The sequence below is a fragment of the Malania oleifera genome, chromosome 2 (genome assembly GCF_029873635.1).
Source record: "Malania oleifera isolate guangnan ecotype guangnan chromosome 2, ASM2987363v1, whole genome shotgun sequence".
In the NCBI taxonomy this organism is placed as follows: domain Eukaryota; kingdom Viridiplantae; phylum Streptophyta; class Magnoliopsida; order Santalales; family Ximeniaceae; genus Malania; species Malania oleifera.
Window position 1 is genome coordinate 138,265,004 of NC_080418.1, and position 12,135 is coordinate 138,277,138.

At 35.2% G+C, this 12,135-nt stretch overlaps 1 long non-coding RNA gene across 1 annotated transcript; it reads left to right on the forward strand.

Annotated features, from left to right (window-relative positions):
- Positions 1 to 6,268: 6,268 nt before the first annotated feature.
- Positions 6,269 to 11,281, forward strand: LOC131148953 (uncharacterized). The gene is made up of 3 exons (XR_009135098.1): positions 6,269 to 6,641; positions 6,730 to 6,830; positions 8,896 to 11,281. It is a non-coding gene; the product is annotated as an uncharacterized LOC131148953 (long non-coding RNA).
- The last annotated feature ends 854 nt before the right edge of the window (positions 11,282 to 12,135 follow it).

Genomic DNA, 12,135 nt, shown 5'->3' on the forward strand with positions numbered 1-12,135 from the left:
GTGGCGAAGAATGGAGTTTGGTGGTATCTTCGGATTTCCAATTGAGCGAGAATCCACCACGAAATTGTAGAAAGAAGAGGAGTGGAGAGTGTGAGAGAATATATATATATATATATATATAATTCTTTCTTTCTCTTTCCTTCCTGTGCGCGTGAATCATTTTTTTTTCTTCTTTCCTTTTGTTTTGTTCCAGCAGAAAACTTAAGCACTAAGTTTTTTTTTTCCTTTATCCTACTTTACTTACTTTATTATATACTTATATATATATATATATATATATATATATATATATATCCAAAATCCTCAAATATCTTAATTTAATTAATTTTCTTAATAATAATTAATTAAATAATAAAAATATATTTTTTAATTAATTCTTTTTTTTTTTTTGGGTCGTTACACTCCTTTACTACAGGCATGCTAGTAAGTTTCAATTCATTTTCTGACATCTCCTTCGCCACTGCCACAAACCCCTGACAACCACTCAACAGCAGTCACCTAGCCTGGATAACTGAAACTAGCTGAGGCGAGGATTGTACGTGCGATCTTACAAACCTGAATTTCGCTTTCTTAGAGGTCTGAATATCACTTCTCGTGCTCAAAAATCTATGCTGGTAAAATTAGCGGCTAGTCAATCCATGCCGAAGATCACATCGAATCCATGCATATCTAGCACTATCAAATCAGCAGACAGAATTTCCCCTTGAATATCAACTGAACAATCCCGGAGTACCTTACTACATCTCACTACAAATCCAATCGGTGTAGACACTAACAATTCAACATCCAACAATTATGTTTCTGCCCTACATAGTTTAACACACCCTGAAGACACGAACAAATGCGTAGCTCCTAAATCAAACAATGCAATAACTTTAAAAGAAAACATAATAACCATACCTGTCACCACGTCACCTTCCGTCTCAGCCTCACCGGCATCAGAGTAAACACCCTGGCTGGAGCCGTATTCCTCTGCTGGCCCCCACATGGCACCTGATAACCTCCCCGGTATGGTTTGGGAGCTAGAAGGGCATTGGGTGGGGTAAGGCAGTCTTGCACCATGTGCCCCGGTCTACCGCAGCGATAGAAGATCACACCACCAGCTTGACATTCTCCCTAGTGCCTCCTACCACAAGTCTGGCAAGCTGGAGGACCCTGCACTGCCTGAACCTCGCGTCCTCTAGTCTCTTGTCTCCGCCCTCTGCCATGGTTTCCTCTCCTCCACTGACTCGGTCTATGACCCTACTGATAACCTATGGATGCATATCTCTTCCTCTATCCCTGCTCTTCTGCATCTAGCCGCTCACCAATCTTTGCCAAGGCCGCCCTTTCGATTGACTCAGCAAAGTCCTGGATCCGTAACACCACCACCTGCTTGAATATACTCCGCCTCAAGCCTCTCTCAGACTGCCTCACCTTCTTCACTTCATTAGGAACAATATACGGGGCGAAATGAGAAAGCTCGATGAAACACGCTGCATATTGCTAGACAGATAGCTGTCCCTGCTTTAGACTCAGGAACTCTTCTATTTTAGCCTCCCTAACAATAGCTGGAAAATGTTTATCAAAGAACAACCCTTTAAACTGGTCCCATGTCATGGCTATTAAAGTCACCATCTACTGCTCCAATAGTATCACCACAGTCCACCACCTCTCAGCCTCTCCTATCAGTCTATAGGTGGCAAAAAGGACCTTCTGGTCCTCAGTACACTTCAATACAGCCAAGACTTTCTCGGTCTCCTGCATCTAGTTCTTAGTGGTTGCAGGATCAACTCCACCTGAGAATGCCGGAGGATTCGTCTTTGTAAACTTCTCTATGGTGCACCCATGGCCTATCGGTGGACCACCCTGCTCCCTGGAGCTCCTAGCGATCTCATCCATAACCTGCTGAGCCACGCTACGTAATATCGCATCAGAGTTAGTCCCACCTGCACCTGATGGCCTTGCTCCATCACTGCCACTTGCATGGATACTATTTCCTCCTGGATCCATCCTGAAAACAACAAACGCAACTTAGAAATCCTGTCCTTATAATTTACCCCACTTAACCTAGCCTCTTATCTCGACACTCTCAACTTATTTCTAATCCCTAGTCCTACATTCTACGAACACAACTCGACAATAGCTTGCTATGGTTTTCTTGAAATCATCACCCTAGGAAAAACATAGAAACTACCACGGAAGTCCTGCCTCTAGACTATAGAACAACCTTAAATCATTTTCTATACTCTGGTATTGTTTTCGCTGCATTCTAAAGTCTACAGAACTTAGCAACCTAGGCTCTGATATCAAAACTGTAACGACCTGCTTAATTTTCATATTTTTTTTTCATATTACAATATCACAAAACTCAGTAGATCATAATCCACCTAAACCCTTGGGTACCAGGGATACATTAGAAATACATCACGGAAGCCTATGCAGCAGGAAACATAAATCATAAACACCTCATTATACCATACATCACAATACCAGAGTTACTACAATCACTGCATATATACTCAATACATAACCCAAAAGATGTCTTAGGGCCATTTCCACAAGTCAAGAGTACAGTTTGTAAGTCTGATGGGTCTGCCAGACCTGGTCCATACACTAGGGGCGCTCACACACTTCTTAAAAACCATATCGACCATCCAATCTCACACCAATCCTACAGCGGCGTTAACACAAATATCATGATCATGATGACCATGGACACATAGCAACGGTACCGTGCAAGTGCTAACCTAGACCAGGCTAACCAGGTTCTGATATCATATAACATATACTGAAACTATGATACATGGATATTTCATATTATTAATTATCAAATCAATCATATCATTTTGCATATATACATATATCATGAAAATCATCAGCTCATACGCCGGTATTTCACATTTTACCATAGCCCGGCCTATACGCCGCCAAATCATATCCATAGCACAACCCGTACACTGACAAATCATTTCCATAGCTCGGCTCGTACACCGGCAAATCATATCCATAGCATAGCCCGTATGCTGGCAAATTGTTTTCATAGCTCGGCCCGTACGCCGAAAAACAAAATATAATAATCTCGGCCGGTACGCCGATTTTTCATTATAAAAATCCATATCATTAACACATTCCCAAAAAACAGTATTTCATTACAATTTCTACTCATGCCACACTAAATAGGTTTTTCGTATATTTAACATACCATCATTTTCAACAGTATTTTCCCAAATATGAATCATATATAAATATATTTATTTCTCTAAAATCAAATGCTATAATATTATACGTACTTTTCATAAAAAACTAGCTTAATTTATCCCCTTACCTGTATCCTGAAAAGCCCCTAAGAAAATATGTCCCACACCCGCAGGGTTCCCTACTCAACACCCTGAAAATGACATTCCCTATAACTAAAGTTCAGTATTTCTACGCATACTACGCTTTTTACAATTGTCAAATGGGTAAATACTGAGTAGAAGGTCTTACCCTGGATTTGGGATGGTTTCCAACTCAGCCCCACCGATGATCCACTCCGGCAGACTTGCAGAGAACTTTCCTAGAAGCGTCATAGTGGCTTCAGATCATCGAACCTACAGGAAAACGGCCCGAGATCTTAGAGAGAAGGGTAGGGAACTGAAAGACAAGAGATAGAGAGAGAGAGAGAGAGAGAGAGAGAGAGAGAGAGAGAGAGAGAGAGAGATTCTGCACAGAAAATTTCGGCCAAAAATGGAATTTAGGCCTATTTAAATTGTGGCCTTCGTCGACGAGGCCAAGAAGAAGACTCGTCGACAAATTTCAAACTTCCAAAAATCCTCTCTTGGTATCTTCTCGTCGACGAGACAGAACTTCGTCGACGAGATCTTGAAGAACCCTTGTCGACAAAACCCCTGTGTTCGTCGACGAGGCCTGGAAAATTTTTTGAGATTATCTCATCCAAAATGCAACGTCGTAGACGAACGCTTCGTGTTCATCAACAAAGTCGACTGCCTCTTTCTGTTCCTGTTTCCAATTCCCTTTCTTTTTATTATTTAAATACAATTATTCTTCAGGTCATTACATCTGACCCATCTTCCCATATTCCAAATTTTACATCAGATCCAATTGAAGCTTCTTTTGATTCTCTAATTGATTCCAATACTTCCATTCCCTCTGTTCCTTTGAGAAAGTCTTCCAGAAAAATTCGATCTCCTTCCTACCACCAGGATTATCATTGTTCTCTGCCTTGTTTGAAAAATCATTCCATCTCTGCCAGTGTTGCAGATCTAGGTTGTCCTCATGACATTCATCCCTACATATCCACTTCCAATCTTTCTCTTGCTCATCAAGCTTTTGTCTCCTCGGATACCAACCTTATTGAACCTCAATCTTATAAGGAGACAACTCTTCATCCTGAATGGAGAAAAGTTATGGTTGCTGAAATCAAGGCCCTAGAAGACAATCACACATGGACCTTGATTGAATTGCCTTATAGGAAAGTTGCTATTGATAATAAATGGGTTTACAAGATTAAGTTCAACTCTGATGGCACTGTAGAGAGGCCCAAAGCACGGCTTATGGCCAAAGGTTTCACAAAACAAGTAGGCTTGGATTACACCAAGACTTTTAGTCCTGTTGCTAAGTTGGTCAGTGTCCGCTACATCCTATCCATTGCTGCTATCAAAGTTTGACACCTCCATCAGTTAGATGTCAATAATGCTTTTCTTCATGGAGATCTTCATGAGGAAGTTTATATGTGTGTGCCTCCCGGATTTGCTAGCAAGGGGGAGAATATTGTATGCAAGCTAAACAAGTCTCTTTATGGGCTCAAGCAAGCATCACGACAATGGTTCTCAAAATTATCCACTTCTTTGACATAATTTGGTTACAAACAGTCACTTGCAGACTATTCCCTCTTCACAAAGGGTAATGGTGAGTCATACACTGCTCTCTTAGTATATGTAGATGATGTGATTTTGGTAGGGAATGATTTGCAGGAGTTTAAGGATTTGACACACTTTCTACATGAGAAATTTAAAATTAAAGATCTAGGAGAATTGAGGTACTTCTTGGGAATAAAGGTAGCAAGGTCTAAAAGAGGCATTTCCATCTGTCAAAGGAAATATGCCTTGGACATTCTTAAAGATTCAGGTTATATAGGCTCTAAGGCAGTCAAATTTCCTATGGAGCAAAACCTAAAGTTGACTACAGAAGAAGGGGACTTACTTGAAGATCCCACTGCCTACAGAAGATTAATTGGGAGGATGTTCTATCTAACTATTACAAGGCCAGATCTATCCTATGCGATTCAAGCTCTAAGTCAGTTCATGGACAAGCCAAGGGTACCTCACTTAACTGCAGCATATCGGGTGCTGAGGTATATCAAGGCTACTCTTGGTTAAGGTATGTTCTTCTCAGCTTCTTTGGACATACATTTGAAGGCCTTTTGTGATTCAGATTGGGTAGGTTGCATAGAAACTAGAAGATAAGTCACAGGTTACTGTGTTTGCTTGGGAAATTCTTTAGTTTCATGGAAATCCAAGAAACAGAAGACAGTTTCTAGATCATCTGCAGAATCGAAATATAGATCCATGACTACTATCGTCCGCGAAGTAACTTGGCTGATTTCATTACTTAAGGATTTAAAGATTGAGCATACAAGGCTAGCCTTGATTTTTTGTGACAATCAAGCAGCATTACATATAGCTGCTAATCTGGTATTCCATGAGAGAACAAAACATATAGAGATAAACTACCATATAGTTCGGAAAAAATTACAAGCTGGTGTTATCAAGACTTTGCAAGTTACTTGACAGAACCAGCTAGCAGACATCTTCACGAAGCCTCTCGAATTTCATTCATTTGCTTCATTGCTTTCCAAGATGGGTGTAATTGATGTTCATACATCTTGAGGGAGAGTATTAAACAGTCAGCGACCAGTTGTAAATGTAGTTAGAAATTTAGTTAGCATTCACAGAATATTATTGTAACTTAATTATATTTAGTTTGTTATTTTGTTATTCATTTAGTTTGTTAGTTCTTCAAATTCAACTATATATACTCATTGATGCAATAATTTTAATTATATAATGAGATTTTTAAAATTCCTCTATACATCTAGTTGTTTTTTCACATAATAAAATAAGAAATCAACGAAGTAACAGAAAGATAAAACTTTATCTGACTAGTTTCACTTTTCATTCAATAATATTCACAATTCTAGGCAAAATAGTGATAAGCGTCAATCAATCATAAACTTCGCATTTGTGGTTGAAGCTTTTTCATGCAATAAAATCACTTTTCTCTTTTTGGGTTCAGGCAGATGCCTTTGGTATCTGCTCTTGAAATTTTTTTCATGCTAGGGTTTGCATTTTCTGGTAACTATGCGTAAAATAGAATAGTGAGGGTCCCAAGAGAGCAAAAAAATCTATCAGTAGTTGCAAAAGATTAAAAAAGAAAGTGATGGCTTCACTGCACTACTGAAATGATGTAAAGTAAAAATAATTGCGGACTTGAATTTATTTGGAGTCCGACTGTCTTTAGCTTTATATAAACTGCAATCTCAGGCATGAAGAGAACATGTAACCAGAGAAATTCTTTAGAGTCTCCTGATCCTTCCCTACTCTAAATCACCATCGGCATTCTCGTCTAACTTCAGCAAAGTTTGTTCCAGTCTCCAATCTGTAAGAATACTTCTAACTTTTATTTGGTTGGATTTCAGTTTTTCAGCAATGGCCACTGTCTTCAACTTTATATAAACTGGAATCTCAGGTATCAAGAGAACTTGTAACCAGAGAAATTCTTAAGAGTTTCCTGATCCGTCCCGTCTCTTCTCGTCTAATTGCAGGAAAGCTTATTCCAGTCCCCATTCAGTAAGAATACTTTTGACTTTTATTTGGTCGGATTTCAGTTTTCCAGCCCTGGTTTCTAGATTCTATTTTTGATTTACATAACATTTGCATACACACATAGAGTAGAGCTACTATTCAGTTCGTAATTTAATATAAGATATAGATATGAATTGATTTGTTCAATTCCTCATCAAATATAGGAAGTAATATTATCAACATCAAAAACTTTGAGACAGACTTGCTCAAGCGAAGCATACCAAGAATGTCAACAGAATAAATTTACAGAAAGGGGAGTGTAAACAGTGAAATCTTACAAGATAACTTACCATAAACCTTCGAGCAGTAGTAATTCTGATTTGATTCTCTCTCTTCTCTATTATGCTTGAAAAAGAATTCATCCCTATTTTTCTTATGTCTTCTCTTAAGGTTTTTATATCAATTATTCATTATTTATGACTAATAGGTTTTTCCTTTGATCTTCATCAAGCATGGGTTGTAGTCGGTGAAAATGACTCTTCATATTCTTCTTGAGGAATTTCAAATTCAAAATTAACTCTTCTAAGCTTGTAATACTTATTAGGCTTGGTATACAAACTTGAAATACTTTTCCAACTTAATTCTTCAGGCTATCTAATTTATGACTAATTGGTTTTTCCTTTGATCTTCATCAAGCATGGGTTGTAGTTGGTGAAAATGACTCTTCAGATTCTTGAGGAATTTCAGATTCAAAATTTACTCTTCTAAGCTTGTAATACTTATTAGGCTTGGTATAAACACTTAAATACTTTTCCTACTTAATTCTTAGGCTATCTAATTGATCTTGAAGATCATAGACTCATACTTCTAGATAATAATGGTGCTTAAAATTTTATTTTAACATTTGCATCTGCGTCTTGAATTATACTTATTACTACTGTCTTTTGAATTCCTATTTCTTTATCTTCTTCTTTTTCATTTAATTCATCAAAGTCCCATTCCCTGTTTGAATCTCATACCAAAGAAGTTTCTTTGGTTGAGATACTATCGATGTCCTATTTGGCTTGTAATAAGAGGGTAGATACTTTAGGAGTTTCTTTGATTGCATTTGGAAAGACAGTTGAACTTATAGTAGACTCTGTAAATCATTTCTAGATTTGCAGAACTACTATCATATTGTAATTTTTTTTTTGTTTGAATATCAAGATTTAAAAGTTTGTATAAAGATTTATCATGAATATCAACTCTTATATTTGGAGTGTTTCAAATATCAAAATTGATCAAATATATCAAAATGGTTATTAGGTGTCTTCCATCAACTTGAAAGTTAGGTGGAGTAGGTTTTGGGTAATAGTTTTTGATTTTGAATTGTATTTTGTTAATTTGAAGATCATCTAAATCAATGAATTGACATTTTAAAGGTTTAATTTCGGATTGAGTAAGTGTATTAAATTTTGATAGAACCTAAGAACTGGAAGGTTGATCTTTAGGATCTTCATATTGAGATTGGATCTCATTAATTTCTTAATTTTTTGTGAGAACATTTGTTTTAGTATTGGAAGTAGATGGATTAGACATTGAAAGTTTTTCAAGTCTTTTTGAGATATGCACGCACACATACACACACACACACACACACACATATATATATATATATATATATATATATTAGTAGATCAATTTTGATTTTGATATTGAATCAATTAAAGGTATTACAAATTATTTAGCAGATTTCTTAATAAGAGTTTTTACAGGGATTTAGATGAGCGACTCTTATCCAAAGAAAACAAATAAAAACAAAGTATTCAAAGTTAAGGGCTCCAGATGAAGGATCTCTATCAATTTGGGTTCTGTTCCCTTTCTAAGGCCTAGTTTATTAGTTTGTAGTAATGTTTACTGTGTGTCTACTATAGTTCTATTTAATCTAATAATCTATCCTTTTTAGTTATTATTATTATTATTATTATTATTATTGTTGTTGTTGTTGTTCTGATTCTGTTACTTTGCAAGTAATGTTTACTGTGTGTCTACTATAGTTCCATTTAATCTGATAATCTATCCTTTTTAATTATTATTATTATTGTTCTAATTATGTTTCTCTTCCATTCAGAGACGGAGAGAGATGATCCTGCACACTTCTAAATTTTCTGCATTTGCTTGTTCAATTCTGCTAAATTAGATTCAAGATATTCTAAAGATTTAGGAAGAAAAAGTATTTCAAGTATTTACACAAAATCTAATAAGTTTAACAAACTCGAAGGAATCAATTTTGAACCAGAAGTACCAAAAGGATCAAGGATTTTATCAAGAAGATTCAGAAGAATCAGTTTTACCAATTTTATCCCAAGCTTTAACTGAAGATCAGAGAAAAGCTTTAGAGGAAGAGAGTCAAAGAAAGAATATAATGGTCATAAGTAAAGCTTTTGAACCAAATATGAAAGTTCTTAGAGAAGATTATAAGCATAAGCTTAATCAAAAGAATAGAAATGAATTTTTTACAAAATATAATAAGAAAGAAAGAGAAGAGATAAAAGAAGAATGGTTAGAAGAAATGCAAAAAACTCGAAAGAATATTTTATTTTTTAAATATTTAAAGGATAGATCAATCCATCCACCAACAGATTCTTTCAAAATTGGCTATAAAGGAAAAAAAGTCAAAGCTTCACCAGAAGTTAAAGAAGGTAATAAAGAGTTTGATCAAATAATTAGTCAAAATAACTATACTCATCAATTGCTTCAAACAATTGCAGGACAATTAACAAGAATTGAGAATATTTTAAAAGAATCAATGGGAGTTAAGTTCAATAGTACTTTCAAAAAAGGAGAATCAAGCAAAAAAATTAAGAAGGAAGAACCAATATTTAAATCATTTTCTTTCCAAGATATAAACTTCAAATTCGAATCTCAAGGTGACAAAAATAAGTTCAATAGTACTTTCGAAAAAGGAGAATCAAGCAAACAAATTAAGAAGAAAGAATCAATATTTAAACCATTTTCTTTTCAAGATATTAACTTCGAATTCGAATCTCAAGGTGACAAAAATATGAGAGAAGTTTTGAAAATCCTTAATAAACGCAAAAAAAGAAGTTAAAAATATAAGTACTTAACAAAAGCAAAAGTTATAAAAAATTTATAAAATTATATTAAAATTCATAAAAATTTATTAAATTAAAGAATTCAATTTTGCATCTTTCATCATCGAATCAAATGGTGGGCTAATTTTCCACAAGAAGATTCAATCAAATCAAAAGTCTTGCAACTATGGTTTCAAGATACCACTAATCCAGCCTCAGATTCAGAGTTCTTCAATTCAAAAAGATTATTTCAAGCTTCTTCAATTCAAAAAGATTATTTCAAGCTCATTTGGATGCCGCCTCGGATATTCTCAAAGAGCCATTATCTTCTCTCGGAAGCAGCGATGATGGTGACTATCTATCTCTCTTGAAGTTTTTCAAGATTCTCAGGACCTATATGATTTTTACCCAATGGCCTTTATGTTCAAATTGCCTTTCATTTTCCTCAAAAGAAGTCTAGACTGCCAAAAGTGATGAAGACACCTCACCGCACTCTCAAAAGTAGTCTCCATTTTCAAAAGAAGATTTGGCCTTTATGCAAGCCCATCAACAGTTCAAATTCCCTTCCAATTTACTCAAAAGAAGTCTAGACTGTCAAAAGTAATAAAGACATCTTTGGCCTTTATGCAAGCCCATCAACAGTTCAAATTGCCTTCCAATTTACTCAAAAGAAGTCTAGGTTGCCAAAAGTGATAAAGATTTGGCCTTTATGCAAGCCATCAACCGTTCAAATTGCCTTCCAATTTACTCAAAAGAAGTCTAGACTGCCAAAAGTGATAAAGATTTGGCCTCTATGCAAGCCATCAACAGTTCAAATTGCCTTCCACTTTCCTCAAAAGAAGTCTAGACTGCCAAAAGTGATAAAGACTTAGCCTTTATGCAAGCCATCAACAGTTCAAATTGCCTTCCACTTTCCTCAAGAGAAGTCTAGACTGCCAAAAGTAATGAAAGACATCTCCCCGCACTCTCAAAAGTTGTCTCCATTTTCGAAAGAAGATTTGACATCTCACCGTCTCGATCCTTGATCAAAAAGTTGTGTTATTATTATTATTATTATTTTTGAATATCACCGGGTGTCCACGCGTCCGTTTTATGATTAATCTCACGCCCTGTGACAGCCGATCCTACAGTCCACAAAGATGGTAAATTTCAGGAGCCAGCCGCAGGAATCGAACCCAAGATGCACTGATTGGCTAAAGTTGTGTTATTATTGTATCTTGTTTTCGTGTCTATTTAAGTCAAAGTTTCCGTCATTTGTATTGAGTGAGTTCAGAGTGTAAGAAGAGTATAACTGGTGTTCCAATATTGTAAGTTTTTAATTATTTTAAGTTTCAAAGTATCTTGTATTAAGTATTTTGTATTTCAGTTATGTTTTAGTTGTTTCTTTAAATAAAATTCTGTTTATATTTTCTGGGCAAGAAATGGTATGAGAGCCATGTTCAAGATGTTTTCATTTCTTTCTTCGATTGCTTGATTATTTGATTATCTTTTCTTTCTTCTATTTGCTTAATTATTTGATTATCTTCCTACAACCTTAAAGATGAGTAAATTCATCAAATCTTTAATTAAATCTTATAAACATAATAGAAATCAAATGATCGATCAAATAGAAGCAAGATTAGAAAATCTTGAGTCTGAGCAAAGAAACCAACTTTCAATATCAATAGATAAGGTTGAAATATATCTTCAAAATTGGAGTGTTCCAAATATCAAAATTGATCAAATATATCAAAAGGGTTAACGGGTGTCTTTCTTCAACTTGAAAGTCAGGTGGAGTAAGTTTTGGATAAAAGTTTTTGGTTTTGAATCACATTTTGTTTATTTGAAGAAGATCATCTGAATCTACGAATTGAGATTTTAAAGGTTGAATTTCGGGTTCAGTAAGTGTATTGACTTTTGACAGAACAGAAGAATGGAAGGTTGATCTTTAGGATCTTCATATTGAGATTGGATTTCTTTATTTTCTTGATTTTTTTTGTGAAAATATTTATTTTAGTATTGGAAGTAGATGGATTAGACATTAAAGTTTTTCAAGTATTTATGAGATATATATATATATATATATATATATATTAGTACATCAATTTTGATTTTGATATTGAATCAATTAAAGGTATTACAAATTATTTACCTGATTTCTTAACAAGAGAGTTTTTACAGGAATTTAGATGAGCAACTCTTATCCAAAAAATAAAAAATAAAAAACAAGTATTCAAACTTAAGGGCTCTAGATGAAGGATCTCTAGCAAAAATAACAATTTTGGGTTATGTTCTCT